Source organism: Brienomyrus brachyistius, chromosome 18 (assembly GCF_023856365.1).
Source record: "Brienomyrus brachyistius isolate T26 chromosome 18, BBRACH_0.4, whole genome shotgun sequence".
Taxonomy (NCBI): domain Eukaryota; kingdom Metazoa; phylum Chordata; class Actinopteri; order Osteoglossiformes; family Mormyridae; genus Brienomyrus; species Brienomyrus brachyistius.
Window position 1 is genome coordinate 1,972,265 of NC_064550.1, and position 16,415 is coordinate 1,988,679.

General features: G+C 39.5%; 1 long non-coding RNA gene across 1 annotated transcript; it reads right to left on the reverse strand.

Moving 5' to 3' along the window:
- Positions 1 to 1,733: 1,733 nt before the first annotated feature.
- Positions 1,734 to 3,311, reverse strand: LOC125713514 (uncharacterized). The gene is made up of 2 exons (XR_007383608.1): positions 3,090 to 3,311; positions 1,734 to 2,337 (listed from the first exon to the last, which is right to left on the reverse strand). It is a non-coding gene; the product is annotated as an uncharacterized LOC125713514 (long non-coding RNA).
- Positions 3,312 to 16,415: the final 13,104 nt, after the last annotated feature.

Below are 16,415 nucleotides of genomic sequence, written 5' to 3' on the forward strand. Positions count from 1 at the left end.
TACATTATAAACCAATTTATCCATTAATGTTAATAACCCACCATTATTATTTGAGTCACCCCTGTTTCACTTTTCTCTCCTTTTCTGAGCGCCTGACTTTTGACGACTTGCCATTTTGACAGTTGACTGGAAGAGCGAGAGGCTGGATGAATGTTACGCTTTTGCCATGGTGTGACAGGCAGAACCATTTTTTCGTATTATAGGGAGGGAGAGGGAAATTGCTCTTTGACCACAATATCAAGGAAAATTAGGAAGATATAAAAAAGCTTTTATGTGATTCACAACTTCATTACATTCTTCAAAAATGTGTGTTTTTACAAAGTATTCCAGCAGATTATTAGAGGGCCTTGTGCTAGAGGACTGTTGGAGTTGTTCTAAAGGGATATTTTTTCGTATTAAAAAATCATGGCAGGTCATAGTATTCTGTCTTATATTTCGGGACGGCTGTGTTACTGGAGTAATTCTACTTGCACTCAAGCACAGCAGGTGGCAGCATGTACCACCGAGATATTCTGACCCTCCATGAACTCTACCGTTGAAGAACAGGAAGAGGAATAAGCTCATCTTTCAGCTACCTTTGTAAGTATATTGCAATATAGTATGTGCAAATCCATAGGTTATGTTAATGCTTTTCCCCCGGTGTACATGTATAACGGAAGGAAATAGCCCAGTGTGGCTTTTTCCTTTCATTTATATGTGATATTCCAAAGTATTTAATTTCACTTTGTAATTCTGCGCATTCTGTTGTTTTTTTGGGGCAAATATATTTGGCCCACAGGATACCAGAATACCCATACAAATGGGGGAGAACAAGCAAAGTGGACACATAAAGTGGGGGCTCATGAGGTACTCACTCCACCCACTGATGCAACATGACACCCCCACTTAGGCCAAAGTCATACCTGCCCTGAAAAGAAAACTGCACTGCAGCCAGCTATGAGGTCCAGACCGTGGTCAATTTTTAAGACCTAAAATAAAATTTGAAGCTAAATATTCACCTGAATAAAAAAATAGGCTAACATAACTAATTCCTTTAAAAATAAACAGGACAGTATCAATAGTATGGCTGGCACACCCAGTCATTGTGAATCAACTAATAAATAGTTTATTATATACTAACATAGTAAGAAATAACTGAAATATTAATGTGGATATTTCATGGACGTAACAGAATTGATAGTGTCCTGTTCCACTGCAGAGCAATACGAATGGAAAGAACACAAGAAACATAATTCAGGGCTGAGAGAGTGAAACCTTAAAGTATTTAATATAAGGGCAAGAAATAATTGCCTATTCACTCTACTCACTGGATAATATATGCCCCTTTTCAATATCAAGTCAATGAGTAAAAGTACTACACCATATAGGATCAGAAAGGCCAGTTCACTATGATTAATTTCAAGTTGTCAGTAGGGGCTGGTAGATGGTATTGGTCTCAGAAACCCCGGCCCTATAGCTCTTTTAAAATGTAAATTTCCAAGTAAAATATCATTTAACATTTCAGGGCTGAGGAGTAACTCAAGGCTGACATGTCTTTTGGTTGCCTGGGGTGACTGTCTTTATGACCACGTTCTCTTCTACAATGGCACACATGTTCCATATATAACCATCTGATCACAAGATAACACACATCCTCTCTTACTCAAAGTCTGCATATGAGGGGAAGTCCCCAGAAATGCCATTATTGATAGCCTTAAATGGCTTATGGCATTAAAGAAACCATAAGATAGTCCTCCATTTTGAAGTTTGTTTATTAACCCTATGATGTACCTAATTGTCCTGGTGTCATTTCATGCCAAGATTACATTTTATTTTAACAAAAATAATTAAAACAAAAATATCAAGAATTCATTATATTTTTCCAATGTTACTTTTCAAAAAGTATTTTATTTTACATATCATACAATCATTATTAAACCTATTTTAGATTTTATTCAAGTGTTTCATATTGACATAAGTGACAAGAAATAGGATTCCTCTGGTATAAACGTATTAAATATAATCACAAAAATATTCCACTCTGACATATTAAACTGTGCAAACAGATGTCTCATAAGCAGCTTGGAGAATGTTCTATAAGGAAAAGAGTGCATTGTTAGTAAACTTCCGATTCCAAACTGTACTCTGAGATAACTGCAAGCTTACAGGTTGTGTCTCCGACGATAACTTTGAATCTGGTTGTCTGGGAACTTCAGGATATGATCATGGCGATAAGTGACCTCTCACTTGGGGTATTTGACAAACTGACACCCTGACATACCGAGTGTCCAACTCAGCTTGTCAAATACACTAAGTGGGAGGCCTTTTGGATGGACTGTACTGACGAGTTTCAAACCCCTGAAAGGTAAAGAATGGCACATCGATTATTCCGAAAAAATATTACAATACTTTTATGTAGGCCTGTTTCTTTAAATAGAAAAACAAAAGGTATACATTAAATGAAAAATTCTGCATTAAACAATACACCAAAAATTCTTTTAATTCAAAATCAATATAATACCAATTTAATATTTTTACTGATTACCATATATTAAATATTTCTAGCTTGTGCATTACCTTAAATGAACAGTCTGTTTCATTTGTAGTGAAAATATAAAATATCTGCTCTGAATTCCAAATTTGGGTATTACCGGTAAAAGTGATTTTACATCACAGATATTTATTGAGAAGGTTTTTGACATTTTTTCAACATGCCGATTAAGTCAATGAATTTCACGTTGCCTTAAAAAAACGTATGGTATTACTATGAGGATTGTGCTGCGGGAACTCTTAGGCTGTGCTATGCTTTTTGCAAGACACAGAAAAATCAAAGTTTAAAACAAGAAAACTGAAATATTTTCAATTTTAAATTTCTTCTTCCTCGAGCTATTAACCATAATGAAAGTGGTTTATTTCGTGTGCAGTTCTGCTCTGTTCCAAGCAGTACAATGAAACCATTATCTACATTTTCACTTTCACTAAAAGAATCACAACGTAAGAGCTAAAGAGTAATTTCTCACCTAACGTACTATGTGCTGTCAATGCAAACGCAGTATAATTTTACTGTCGTTTTGATAAGATTTTTTTAAATCATCATGCTGCTAACTTACCTTCACTTCATGCTGCTAACTTGAGCTTCACTGTCATTGGAAGATTTTTCAGTTGCATTGTTTCCCAGAAGCCCCTTTGATTGTGTTCTCAGTTCAGACAGAACTTCTCTTGGCGTACCAGACAACAATGCACATAAGGCAGAGCGTCCGATCATTAATAGGGCAGCACTGCAAAGAGGAAGCTCTAAATGAGGAAGATAGCTGTGAGGTTAGTTAGCAGGAAATATCTGGAACCTAAGTGACAAAATGTAACGCTTGTGAAACTGCAGATAGCAATTTGAATGTATTTTGCAAAATTTTGCAGGGTTTCAGCCTGCATTTCTTTCAAGCATTTCGTTGTGAAAGCATTTTACTATGAGAAAATATGTGTAATGCACATAAACTGAAAAACAACACAATTACTTCAAATTGTGTGCATGGTTTTACAGGTCTCTGCAGAGAGATACCTCTGTAGGTGCTTGATGACTACATTATTACATTCGTCTTTTAAGCTATGTGACCTTGAAAGGTCTTGTGAAGAGTCATGTGTTGTGCATGGTAAAGGAAAATGTAAAGTGAGATCAAAATGCATATGAGGGCACAATAGCTCAGTAAGTCCTGCTGCCTCATGCTTCATGCACTGGAGGTTTGAATTTTGCTGTAGATGAGTGGGATTTTCATGCTCTTCTTGTGTGTGCATGGATTTTCATTGGATAGTCCGTTTTGCAGTCCTAAGGCACGCACTTAGGTGCATTGGTATCTGTAAAATGCTGTAGGGTGTGAGTGTGTGCCCTTAAATGGCCTAGTATACTGTCCTGGATGCCCTCTTTGTCCTCTATCCTGCCTGGGATAGGTTGTAATCCCTCCACAGCTATGTACTGGATACTTTGTTAGAAGATGGATGGGTGAAAATTTCTTCTGCGCACAAAAAAGATAATTAAATCACTTTTTAATCTAGAAATATATTTGGTAATGCTTTACATTGACAGCCCCTTCATAATGCAATCCTTATGCATTCATACAAAATTCAGTGCACCATGATTATGCGTCCAAAACACATTCATAAGCAGTATAAGTATACCTTAACACCCTAACATACCTTATGCATTAATAAAAAACAGTGAATGATTATACCATTATAATGCTTGTTATTAATGTATATTACAGCTGTCATATCTTGTTCAACTCCAGTTTCCCCCCAATGGTCCAAAAGGCATAACACATGTGAATTATGCATTGTGAATGTTTTGTGAAGCTCTCATCTATAATGCACTATAGATACCTTTATAATACATTATAATGGTCTGTATAAGAGAAAGGATGCTTTGTACTGTATTATAAAGGATTCTATAGTGCATAATAGATGAGAGCTTCATAAGGTAGTCATAATACATAAAAACATAGCTATAATGTGTTATGCCTTTTTATAAATATTTATAGCCATGTTTATAATGCGTTACGAATGCATTATAATGCATACTGAATGTGCTTATACATTGCTAAAAACTTGGCCTTAAGTGTTACTGTATTATGAATGCAATGCTTTATGACATGTTGCAATGTACTTATATGCTCCTAATGCATGTTCTTTGAGTGCATTTTAAATGCATTATGAAGGTGCATTGAGTGTTCTATGAATGCTTAATGAATGCATGCTGAAGGTGCACTTAATATAAAACGTTACCATGTATTTTATAAAGTGCTAATGCCAGATATGCAATAATGAAATTGCCAGTGCTGAAAATCACGAGATATTCTCAGTATATTATGCTAAAATGTACCGTATTTATACACTATAACTCCAATAAAAGAGCAATTATTATGTAAATACAAAAGTGCTTGTAATACAACTTGAAGAAAACTGTTCCTGTTTAAGTTGAATTTCATGTTGTTCCTTCTCTCAAATTAACTTACAAGTGATCCAAACAAGGAAATGTACATAGTAAATTACAAAGTACTCAAAAAATTTGTATTTTCCCCAACCTTCATGTTACTTCTTAAAAAATGTCTAGTTTCAACAGTAAGACATAAAATAAATTAAAAATAAAAATAGAATTCAATGCTTAACGTTGAGTCAGAATGTTCAGAGAGCTACTTATGTGTCAAAGTTCTGATGTGTCATCATCAGATAAGATGATAAGTCATTTCACGAGGGTGTGAGTGTGAAGATTCTGTTACCCTGCAACAGTACAAAACTTCCCTCTTTATTAACACGTATATTGAAGTACGTACAATGAATCTTCTGAGTTTACCCTTATCTTAACCCATCTTTTGAAAAACATATTCTACAGGCAAACTTGAGCTATCAAATGAGAATCCAGGCATATGTAATGTAGGCCTATATAATTACAATATGTAAAATTATATTTCTTTTTTGAACTTGGAAAGTTTAGAAAACTAAAACATTTTTTAAAGTATATTACTTTGTCGGGTGTGTAGATTTCATTGGAGTAACAAGCAATTGAAATGAACAAAAAGTTAAGATAACCAATGGGCATGAATTTAAGTATACAGAGGAAATTGCACCCCCTGGTGGGACATTCCAGACGTGCCACATGAATGGTCTTTCCATCTCACTGGGATTCAAAATAAATCATGAGTAGACACCATGAGCTATGAGTTAAAACAGCCATATACTGTGAACTTATATTAATTGAAGTCTTTACTTAGAAAGAGGGATTGCGTGATTTGTGCAGAGAAAAAATAAGAGTTGGAAGGACAGTGACCCATTCAGTCACGATACGAATATAAAAAACAGGTGGTATTTTAAATCCAAAAAGATTCTAATTACTACCAATTACGGCATATCTTTACAGATTATAACTGCTCATCTGTTCCATGAACCTTCACTTGCTCTGTAGTACTTTTGTTCTATCTTTACTTTTATATCTATATACACTAAAATTTATTTATATATGCATTATATTTATTTAGATTTGGGGTTCTCCTTCTTGAGACTTAGGTGATGGTTACCTATTCATTCCCTGTGTCCTAATTTATTGTTATTAATGGGAATTCCTAAAATTCCCACACAAAATCTATTACAGTATAAGCTCCCCATTTCACACGATAGTCTTCATTTAGTCACTGAGGCTTCTTCGCTAAGGATTATCATTTGCCTCCTGTGGGCCCACCACCTGCGGGGGGGGGGGGGGGGGGGGGGCTTTGGGGTTCCAGTGCATTGTGAATTGGGCGGCAGTCAATGACAGGGGCCTTAGCAGAACAATCCTTGGTTTGCAAGGGCAGTTCTATGGGGGTGAGCAGGAGCCACTTGGATCTGAAATAAATGTACTGTTATTCTAATTATTAGTATTTACATTGATATATGTAAGCTAAAATGTTGTGCCCTGGGATCAGGCTAAAGGCAAATACAGGACACTTTCTCGATGGACTCTTAACTTGGGTGTGTCGGGTTGTCGAGTCACTTCAGTTGGTGAAAAGCAGAGTTAACGACAGAAAGAAACATGCTGAGGCTTGTGGAAGCCTCAACAAGAAGTAACTTACTAAGAAAAACTGTAAAATGGAACTGCAAAGCATCGCATAAATAACATCAATTTTCAAAATTGCCATTTGCTTCTTAGTGCTGGCAATCTATGTAAATAATAGTTGAAATGGTTTAGAACTAATACTGTGGATTTGCCCCCGATAAATGAAGTCACACTGGCCCTGTGCTTAGCAAGTCATTTCTCTCAGTCTTCAGATACGATCACTTTTTTTTTGGGTTGATTTGTAGTGCTGATGCAATTTACTGTGGTGGCGATGTGTTGCTACTCAGCACACTTTTCTAGGGTGCACTCACGCTAGGCAATCCATACCATGCCCGAGCACATTTAACCTAAATTTCAATTTGTTCGACTAGCTCCATACCACGTCTAGGGATGGAACAGTAAAACAGGCCCTGACCTGCTTGAAGAGGTGGGCCCGGGCACAGTTCAATTGCACTTGTGCACGGTACACCACTAGTGTGACTGATAACTGTCCCCGAGCAAGGAACACAGAGATGATGTCAACGATGCGACTGACATACGCATATGCACATGTTCTCATGCACATGGTGGCAAAGGGATCACTTTAGTTTGCAGCAGGGGTGCAGTGTTTGCTGAAAATTTGGACTGATGGGAGTATCCAGGAGCAGCTGGATGCAACACACAAAAACTCCAAAATATTTGATACAAAGCTGGATCCTCTTATGCGTGAAACATGATTAAATGAAAATGACTGCATGGCATACTTAGTAAATCTATAAGAAGGTCGTGTGTTATCACACCCGAAATGTCCCTAAGCCAAAAATAAGGACATTTATCATGAACTTCGTTGTGCTGAGCGATAGTGACAAAAGCGTGTGTGGGCCCTGAACGTTATATGCAATATAAGTGCAGACCAGCGGGAGAGTGGGGAGCGGTCGCGCTGAGGCACAGTGCAAGGCAACCAGGCCAAATGTGTGAGTCTATCCTTAAATGTAACTTTATTATCATTGCATAAAGTTCAAGAACGCAGACAATGAAGTGTAGTTTTACAGCTAATACAAACGCACAAAATAGTGTAAAACTACTAAGAATGACTGCACTATATATCGTAAGATTTCTGCAAAGGGCTGCTGCTCATAGCAGCGTCCAGGAAGCTGGGAAGGGGTCTTGCTCAAGGAGCCACAAAGGTGTTGAGGCTGGGTTTGAATCAACGACCTTCTGACTTCAGGTACACATGCTTAGCCCACGCAGCCACACATATAATCTGAATATTATATGAGCATGCAGCTTATTTTCATTTGTAGGTGGCAATTGGGCAGGGTCTCAGGCTCATGCATATATGCACATTTACAAGATGGTTCCGATCAACTGGAGAACACATGTGCAAACACTAGGTATAATAAATCCACATTTTTCTTTGCATCAGTGCATTTCTTTTCTGATGATATTTGTGCAAAGTTTGAAAAATGAGGCCCCTGGTGGGACAGGCCTGGATTCTATTCTACTCTGGTGTTGCCTGGAGTGAGAGGTGTTCGGCGGGTGTGGATATACTCATAGTGCAATATCCCACCCCCCACCCCCTCGTTTTGGCGGTAAGACCTCGCAGTTCACCCTTCAACTATGAGTCAGGGGACTGATTCTGACTGTTATCACCAACCATCAGTTCAAAGTATGCAGACTGAGGATAGGCTGCTGGAAGGTCCCCCCCCCGGGGACTCCATTGTTCTGCAGGGGGAGTTTGGCATTCACATTGGCAATGTCAGTGAATCCTGTATGGGTGTGATTGGGAGGAATAACCTGCCCCATCTGAACTCAGGTGGTGCTCTGTTTCTATACAAGCACCATGTTTGAGCAGAAGGGTGCACATAGCACCAGAACATCCTAGGTTATGGATTGGTGATTGATTTTGTTCTTGAATCATCAAATCCACAACCGTATGTCTTGGGCATCCGGGTGAAGACATATAGTACAGTTAGGGTGTGCAGGGAGCGTTTGGTAGAGGTCTTTGCTCAGAAGACCCTCTACTCACACCTTTGGCAGATCTTCTCTTACATTTTGATGGAGACTGGAAACTGAGCCTGAATGGCCAATGTTCTGTGTCTCAATTGCTAAATGGACTGTGCAGTGGTTTGACCTGATCAGTATTAAGAATGTGCATGAAGGATAGATGAGTCGGGGGTTAAGGGCCTCGCTCAAGGACCCACAGAGGCTGGGTTTCAACTAGCAACCTTCTGATTTCAGGCACACAGGCTTAGTGCACTAAACCACACACTGAGATATTTTTGAAAATGTAAAACACATATACACAAGTTGACATTAGGAGTGAACACAACACTGTGCTTAACTGATAGTGGCTAAATATTATTTAGATACATGGAGTCTGGGACAATACAATTGTGAATTTGATTACACTAACATTGCTTAGGGCATTTTATTACATTGCCTAAAAGAGACATACTTGGCCCTTTCCTCTGTTGAGTAATGCACTTCCCCCTAAACTGCAGTGTGTTTAGTAGCTCTGTGTGTGTCTTTGGTTGCCTTATACCTTTTGCAAGTGACTGGGTGCTCAAGGAAGGGATCTGAGCATGATGCCAGTCCATCACAAAGCCAAACAAGGCAAACACGACAAAACTCACATTTGGAGCAATTAAAAGACACCAGTCCAAGTAAACCAAACATATTTGTCCTGTTGGAGGAATCTAGAAATTCCAGAGAAAATCTGCATTAACACAAGAAACAGCTTTTGAGAGTTTTCCAAGGATAGCATTGGTACATAATTATGAAAGTCCTCCATAGTGAAGCACTTGTGTTTTATGATGTTCTAGTATGTTGTGCATGCAACTTGCTGCATTTTTTGCACAATATATTTCAACATTTGGCTAAGTTGGTTGCTACAAAAGGGAAGTGACTAACCGCTGCATTAACAGCAGTGAATTTAAGTTGCTACAGAGAGTGCAGTCTAACTACCTTCTGAAAACATTTTAAAATCTGTTAACATTCTGCCTGTCGACAGCTTTACGTTACGGAGCAGTTAACATCTTAACAGCCAAATTATGGCAAGGAATTAATTAGCATTTCTAATTATAGGAGTTTTTTTGTGTGTAAGATTGCCTGAAATTCTTTGGAATAATCTCTTTATGTTACGTGTACCTTACACAACAACTGACACTGGGTGTGGTATCTGTCATGCTTGTGAAAAAGCAAATTCATGAGCATAATGCAGGCTGACCTATAGTGCTGATAAAAACGATAACTGAATACCAGAATCCAAATGTTGTCCCATCTCCAATTGTTCTGATTATTAGGGGTCTGAAGCACGTAGTGCAATGGACCATTATTGCATTTCTGTATTACATTTGTAAGGGCTTGTATCTGGGTGCAGGATTCTGCCACATTCCAAAAACAACCAAAAACTGTGCACAGTATGTGAGCATACTGTGTTGAACTGCCATTCCATCCAGGTAGTTCCTAGCCACGTAGCCTTGGTTTCTTGGGAGAGAGGCCAGACTTACCTTAATTTTGTACTGAATATGAATGAATAAGGAACTATATATGATCTGATATTAAACACAATTATTAATCTATTGGCAATGGCAAATTGATCACAATAGAGGGTGTGACCTTACTCCATGAGAGGTTCCACCCTGTACTGGGTAACCTAAACTGGAAGAAGAGATTTTTTTTTGTGAGGGCACGTAGTAGTTTCATGCAGGGGGGCTGGGCACTATTGTGATCCTAAAAGCCTTACTAATAGGCCTTAGGCCATCCATTTTCTGAAACCACTTATCCTTTTCAGGGTTGCGGGGGGTCCAGAACCTCATCTAGAGGCTATGGGGGCAAGGCAGGAAACAACCCCCCAGGATGGGGCACCAACCCATTGCAGGGCACACTCATACTCACACACAGAGAGTTTGGGAACTCCAGTTATCCTCAACATGTTTTTAGACTGTGGGGGGAAACCAGAGTACCCAGAAGAAACCCCACGATGTCATGGGGAGAACATGCAAACTCCACATACATGGAACGCTGGTGGAGATTCAAACACTAGAAATGTGCGGCAACGGTGCTAATCACTGCACCACTGCACCACTGCACCTGTGCCTCCCTCGGCCTTAGTCTATAATGATAATTTGCCGTGTTACAAATGCATAACAATTCTTCAGGTGTTGCTTATTGTATCTTACTTTCCTATGACAGTTATACAGTGCTCACAAAGCGGTTTGGGACACTTCTCTAATTCTGTAAGAATGTTGCAAATGTATTACTACTGTACTGAATATTTTGCTACTGTTTATAATGATTTTTTTTGTAAACAAATAAGGTTATATTTTTTTCTTATACAACAAACTGTGTGTTTGTACAGAACTAACCATCATACTGCTCAAGCCTCTGTTTTTGTGATTATGGGGTTTCCTCTGCACTTCCTATATTTCCTACAGCTTCGTACTGGCATCTGTTTAATATCATTCATTCAGTTAAGACTGTTTGATGAAGTAGTTTAAGCACATGCTGCACTGAACTAATGTATCATGCTTACAGTATGATGATTTGTAAATTTCCATATATAGATTTTCCATAATAAAGCTCTGTGCATTGTATAAAGAGATTCTATCAAGTCTGACTGCCAGAAAGCATAGACTGTGAGGGGAATGTATGGTTGGATGGACACTTGCGTGGAAGCAGTTTCCTGAAGCGAGTTTATTAGGAGCAAGACAAAGTTAGAGTACAGGTCAATGCCAGAGAAATCCAAACAGCATCGCAGTCAGGAGGCAAAGGCAGTGGTAGGTGGACAGGCAACGTGTGCAGGCATTTGGTCGGTTAGGCAGGTCTCATACCCTGAGGGCAGAAACAGCATCAGAAAAACTGGGGAGACCAGGGAAAAGGTCAAACTCCAGGAAAACCAAGAAGCTCTTATGTCTGGCTGGAGTGACATACGTACAGAAGTGAAAAAGCCAGCAGTGATTCTGAGTCAGAGCTGGCAAGGCACCACAAGCAAGATCAACTGGTGAGTTAAGGTGCCCAAAGGACTGGGCTTCCTTCATCGGGCAGTTCCTGCATACCGGGATTCCCAGGGAAGCGTGTTGATAGTTAGGCAGGGTCTCTGCGTGATGTCGCTGGGGTTCCTCTGGGCTTGTGCTTGACAAGACTCCCCTCACTTCTCTTTCGTATAAGTACATATGATCCAGATTCTTCACAGAATACGTTTCCAAAGCTGTTGTTAATTTATGCACCATTCGAATCCTACATGCTCACATAAGCTGATTTATGTGGAATTCTTCCTGCTTACTTTTCCAACATTTGTCCTCTTCAGGCTACAAATTTGTTCCATAAGTTCTATTGATTTGTCTTCTAAGCACTCATTCAGCACGTGGTCACACTCGGCCTACAGGTAATCTGAGGCGGCATGGGACACAAGAAGGGGATACAATCCAGGGGGTATGTTGGTCCCTCTCACAATGGGCAATTTAAGGAAGCCAATTTGCCAAACTACATTTCTTTGGACCACAGGAGGTACCCAGAAAACCCAGAGGAAAAACATAAAGCAGGAAAGACATGTGTAGAAGAGAGACAGTCTCACACCACCATGCAATAAAATGTACACGCATTACAAATTATGAAACCTAATAAATTGTAAAATACCCCTAGTGTTAATATTTTAATAATAATTATGCAAAAAAGGTGATAAAAGAATCTATTTAAAAATCTATATGTTTGTGTACGCTATGGATGCAACAACATACAGTAAACAGAAACTAAATAGAAAGTCTAAGATGATGACTGCCCATAAACATTACACTAGGCATAAACTTTTTTAACTAGAATCGCATGAACATGTAACCTTAAGCATTTCAAAAAAGGCACCTGGTTTACGCATCATTAACAGCATACAAATTATAACCATCAAAAAACTATTTACTCGTATAAATATAAAACAAGAGCAATAATGATTTACAATAGCCAGATAGGCTACATATTTGAATATCGGAGATGTGTTAAATGTAGTTTGATAATGTAAAATCTTATGGATGTAAAATAACAATATATGACTGTAATGTCCATAATTGTTCAACTACCCCACCTAATGGTTAACCAGAGCACCATAACTCCATCCATTCATCTTCTGTAAATGCCCAACGAAGGGTTGCAGGGGGTTTGGAGCCGATCCCAGAGGCTATGGGTGCAAGTCAGGGAGCAACCCATGATGGGGCACCAACGCACACTCCATTCACTCACACAGGCACACCTACTGTTTGGGCACTTTGGTATCTCCAATTAACCTTACTATGTTTTTGGATTGCAAAGTACAAGAAGGAAACCCCAGGATGACACAGGGAGAACATGCAAACGCAGCCTTGCTGGAGATGCAAACCCAGCTCCCTGAGGTGTGAAATGGCAGTGCTACCCACTACAGCACTGTGCCACCCCCAGCACCAAAACAATTATTCAAGATTCAAGATTTCAAACAGTGGAATGAAATTACCACGACTCCAGACTGCACCAAAGAAGGCAGAAGGATAACAAATAATTAAAAATACAGAATCCTATAAAAGTACAGATAAAAGTTATGTGAAACATATGAGAAAATGCCCCTCTCAATCTCTAAGACCTGTTGCTCATTTGTCTTACCTCCCGTTTCAGCCCTCGTGCGACTCACACCAGATACCTCTTGAAAATACAGTTAACTGATTGTTGGGGAAATATTTATCAAATTGGCATGTAGGCTGTAATGAGTAGGTATAGTTTCAAATTTACATGCCAAAAGTAGAGCCTTTAGTAAGATGTTCTAATTGTGACAGTAGAAAAACACATTGATTGGCTTTCACATTTCCAGTCGATTCTCCCAGTGATTCTGGAAATTGTTGAGGCTGGAGGTGTAGGAGGAGTAAGGATTTGGGGTGGGGGGGGGAGGGGTGGGTGATGAGGCTGTCAGGGAATACATCGCAGTTGCAGCAGTTAACATAGCAGTTAACAGATTCACATACACAGGCTCACACTAAATGTTAGTCAGCTGTTAACCTGAACCTTTCTTGTTGACCTAATAAAGGAAGCAAATACAGTAGAGGACTTGTGGAGGGAACACTGCCGTCCTTCCGCAGCATGTTCCCTGAACCAGTCTGACTTCCCAGAGCGCCTTTAAACATTCACGGAACACTCACTTCTAAATGAAAGTGCTCTTGGCTGATCACTTCTTTGACAGCTGAAATGAAGCACGCAGGACAGGAATGTTCTGTCTTCAACCAGGAATTCGTAGCCACATTTTCATGAGGCCAGTGAGCAGCACGCACTGGATGACATGTTTATTACATTGTGGAGGCCATTTGGTCCCCACAATGTAATATATACCTAATCAACGCACGCACGCACAAACACATTTTAAATTGCCACATAGCAAACTGAATCCAACACGGTGTTGGGGAGGAGGGGATGATATGTTTTCCCCCCATATTTAATTTGGCTTCATTTACCCCTCCTCATTTACCCCTCCTCATTTACCCCTCCTCATTTACCCCTCCTCATTTACCCCTCCCCCACACCTTTGCATTTAAAATGACCAGGTTGCAAACTAGATCCAAAAAGGTGCTAGGAGGGAAGGAAGCCAGTGGCAGACCTGGGACATGTGACCAAACCCACCACTTACTCACTTTTGGTGAAACCACTTGCCTATATACCCACACACATGGGAGAAATGAATTGCATCAAAGTGACGTTTTAAGTGTCGATCACGCGGGAGCTCCCTCACACACACAGATTAGGCATCTATCTCTTTGTGGGGACTCTCCATTTATTTCTATGGGCATAAACCTAATCCCAACAATAACAACCTTAACCCCCACCCAGCCCTAACCTTAACCAGAAGTAACCAAACAGAATGCAAGACTTCTGGCATTTTTAGTTTTTGATTTGCATTCACAGATATTTATGGGGACCAAAAAAATGTCCCCGCAAGGCTAAAATAACAGGTTTTTAACAACACTGTTAAGACATATGGTCCCTACAATATAATACATACCCAACCACACACACACACACACACAGGTGATCAGGTGCTACAGTAGAAGTCCCATGTGACACTCTACCCACATTCAACCTGAACCTGAGACACAGGTAAAATTTACTTCGAAGGCGCAGAAAAATATAAAAGCAAAATCCAAGACAAATGCTACAAGGACACCTTAAAACACAATGACAATCCAACCAAAAATATGGAACAAAGAAATATATAGGAAGTAACAAAACCAAGAGGAAACCAACTAAATACTAACGATCTACTAAAGACAAAGCAGAAGGGTAACTAAGGGACAACTAAAGGGGCAAAAGGAGGGAATGTCACCTGCAAAATACAAAGGAAATGTATTTAACTTGGAAACAAATAGAAGTCGCAGCTGAACATAGCCTTATTTTTTGCTCACCGGAAACCACACTCACGACCGGTATTCAGTTTGTCTTGAAATGCCACCTATGTCTCACTGCGACCTGTAGGACAGTGTAGTCCGACATCCAGCCTGGCCTTCCACCGGCCGCCTCATAGGCCTGTCAATCAAGACATTCATTAAAGAAGCATTGATTTATGTGGTTTGTAAGGGTATCATTTAATGGATGGTTCCACAGTGGCCTTGCACGCTAGCTAATAACTTGCCTCCTTGAAGCTGGAAACCCATGTGAAGTATGCTGGACAGGCGTTTGAAAAGGCACAGTAATATGTGATGATGCATATAGCAAGTCATGATGATTTTACGTTGGTTATACTATCAGCAAGAAATTCTTCACCTAATTATAGTTTGGTAGTTAGTTAGCTAGACAGTTACCTAACTGATTGAAACATATCACTAGCAGCAAAACAACCACATGTGTCCCACAGCAGAATCCTTGTGTATTTATTGAAGGTTATTAGTGGATCTAGCAGAAAAAAACTGACAAGGAAATAAATAGCTCTGGAATTATACTGGGATTTTGTTGGTACCCTTACAGGGGAATGAATCAATGCTTCATTTCTCCTGAAAAGTGATTCAATTAAAAGCAGTTGTCTAATGTACACCTGTATGCCTTTAGTATGTGATAGAGTAAACCAATAAAATTGTTAAAAGAAATGATTTGTTGTTTATTTTACAAAGATATGCTAAAATAGTATGGACAGATTTGAGACTATTTATCCTTGCATTATAATCATGTTTCAAACTAAGTCTTTAATTTTAATTAGCATCACAGATGACTTTAAGCTTTTTATCAGCCATGCAGCCTGTTTAAAGGGGAAGAACATGCTACTGTGTTGTTTGGTATCATTGTGTGCACCACACTGACCATGGACCAGAGACAGCAAAGGACAGAGCTGTCTGAGGAGCTCAGAAAGAAGATTATAGATAACAGTGTTAAAGGAAAAGACTATAAGACCATCTCCGAGCAGCTTCATGTTCCTGTGACCTCAGCTGCCAATATTATTAAAAAGTATAAGGTTCATGGGACTGTAGGCAACCTCCCAGGATGTGGACGCAAGAGGAAATGCAACCCCAGGTTGGTCAGAAGGATAGAAAAAGAGCCAAGAAACCATCCAAAACCATTCAAGCTGAGCTCCAAGGTTAAGGTACGTCACCTTCTGACCGAACCCTACGTTGCATTTTAAACAATATTGGGTTCCATGGAATAAGACCCAGGGGGGCTCCACTATTGACAGAAAGACATAAAAAAGCTAGAGTGGAATTTGCCAAAATACATGGTAACTAGCCCAGAAATTTCTGGGTGAATGTTCTTTGGACTGATGAGACAAAACTGGACCTTTTTGGCCAGTCACATCAGCTCTGTGTTTACAGAAGGAAAACTTTAAAAGAAAAGAACCCCATACCTACTGTGAGACATGGAGGGGCTCGGTTTTGTTTTGGGTCTG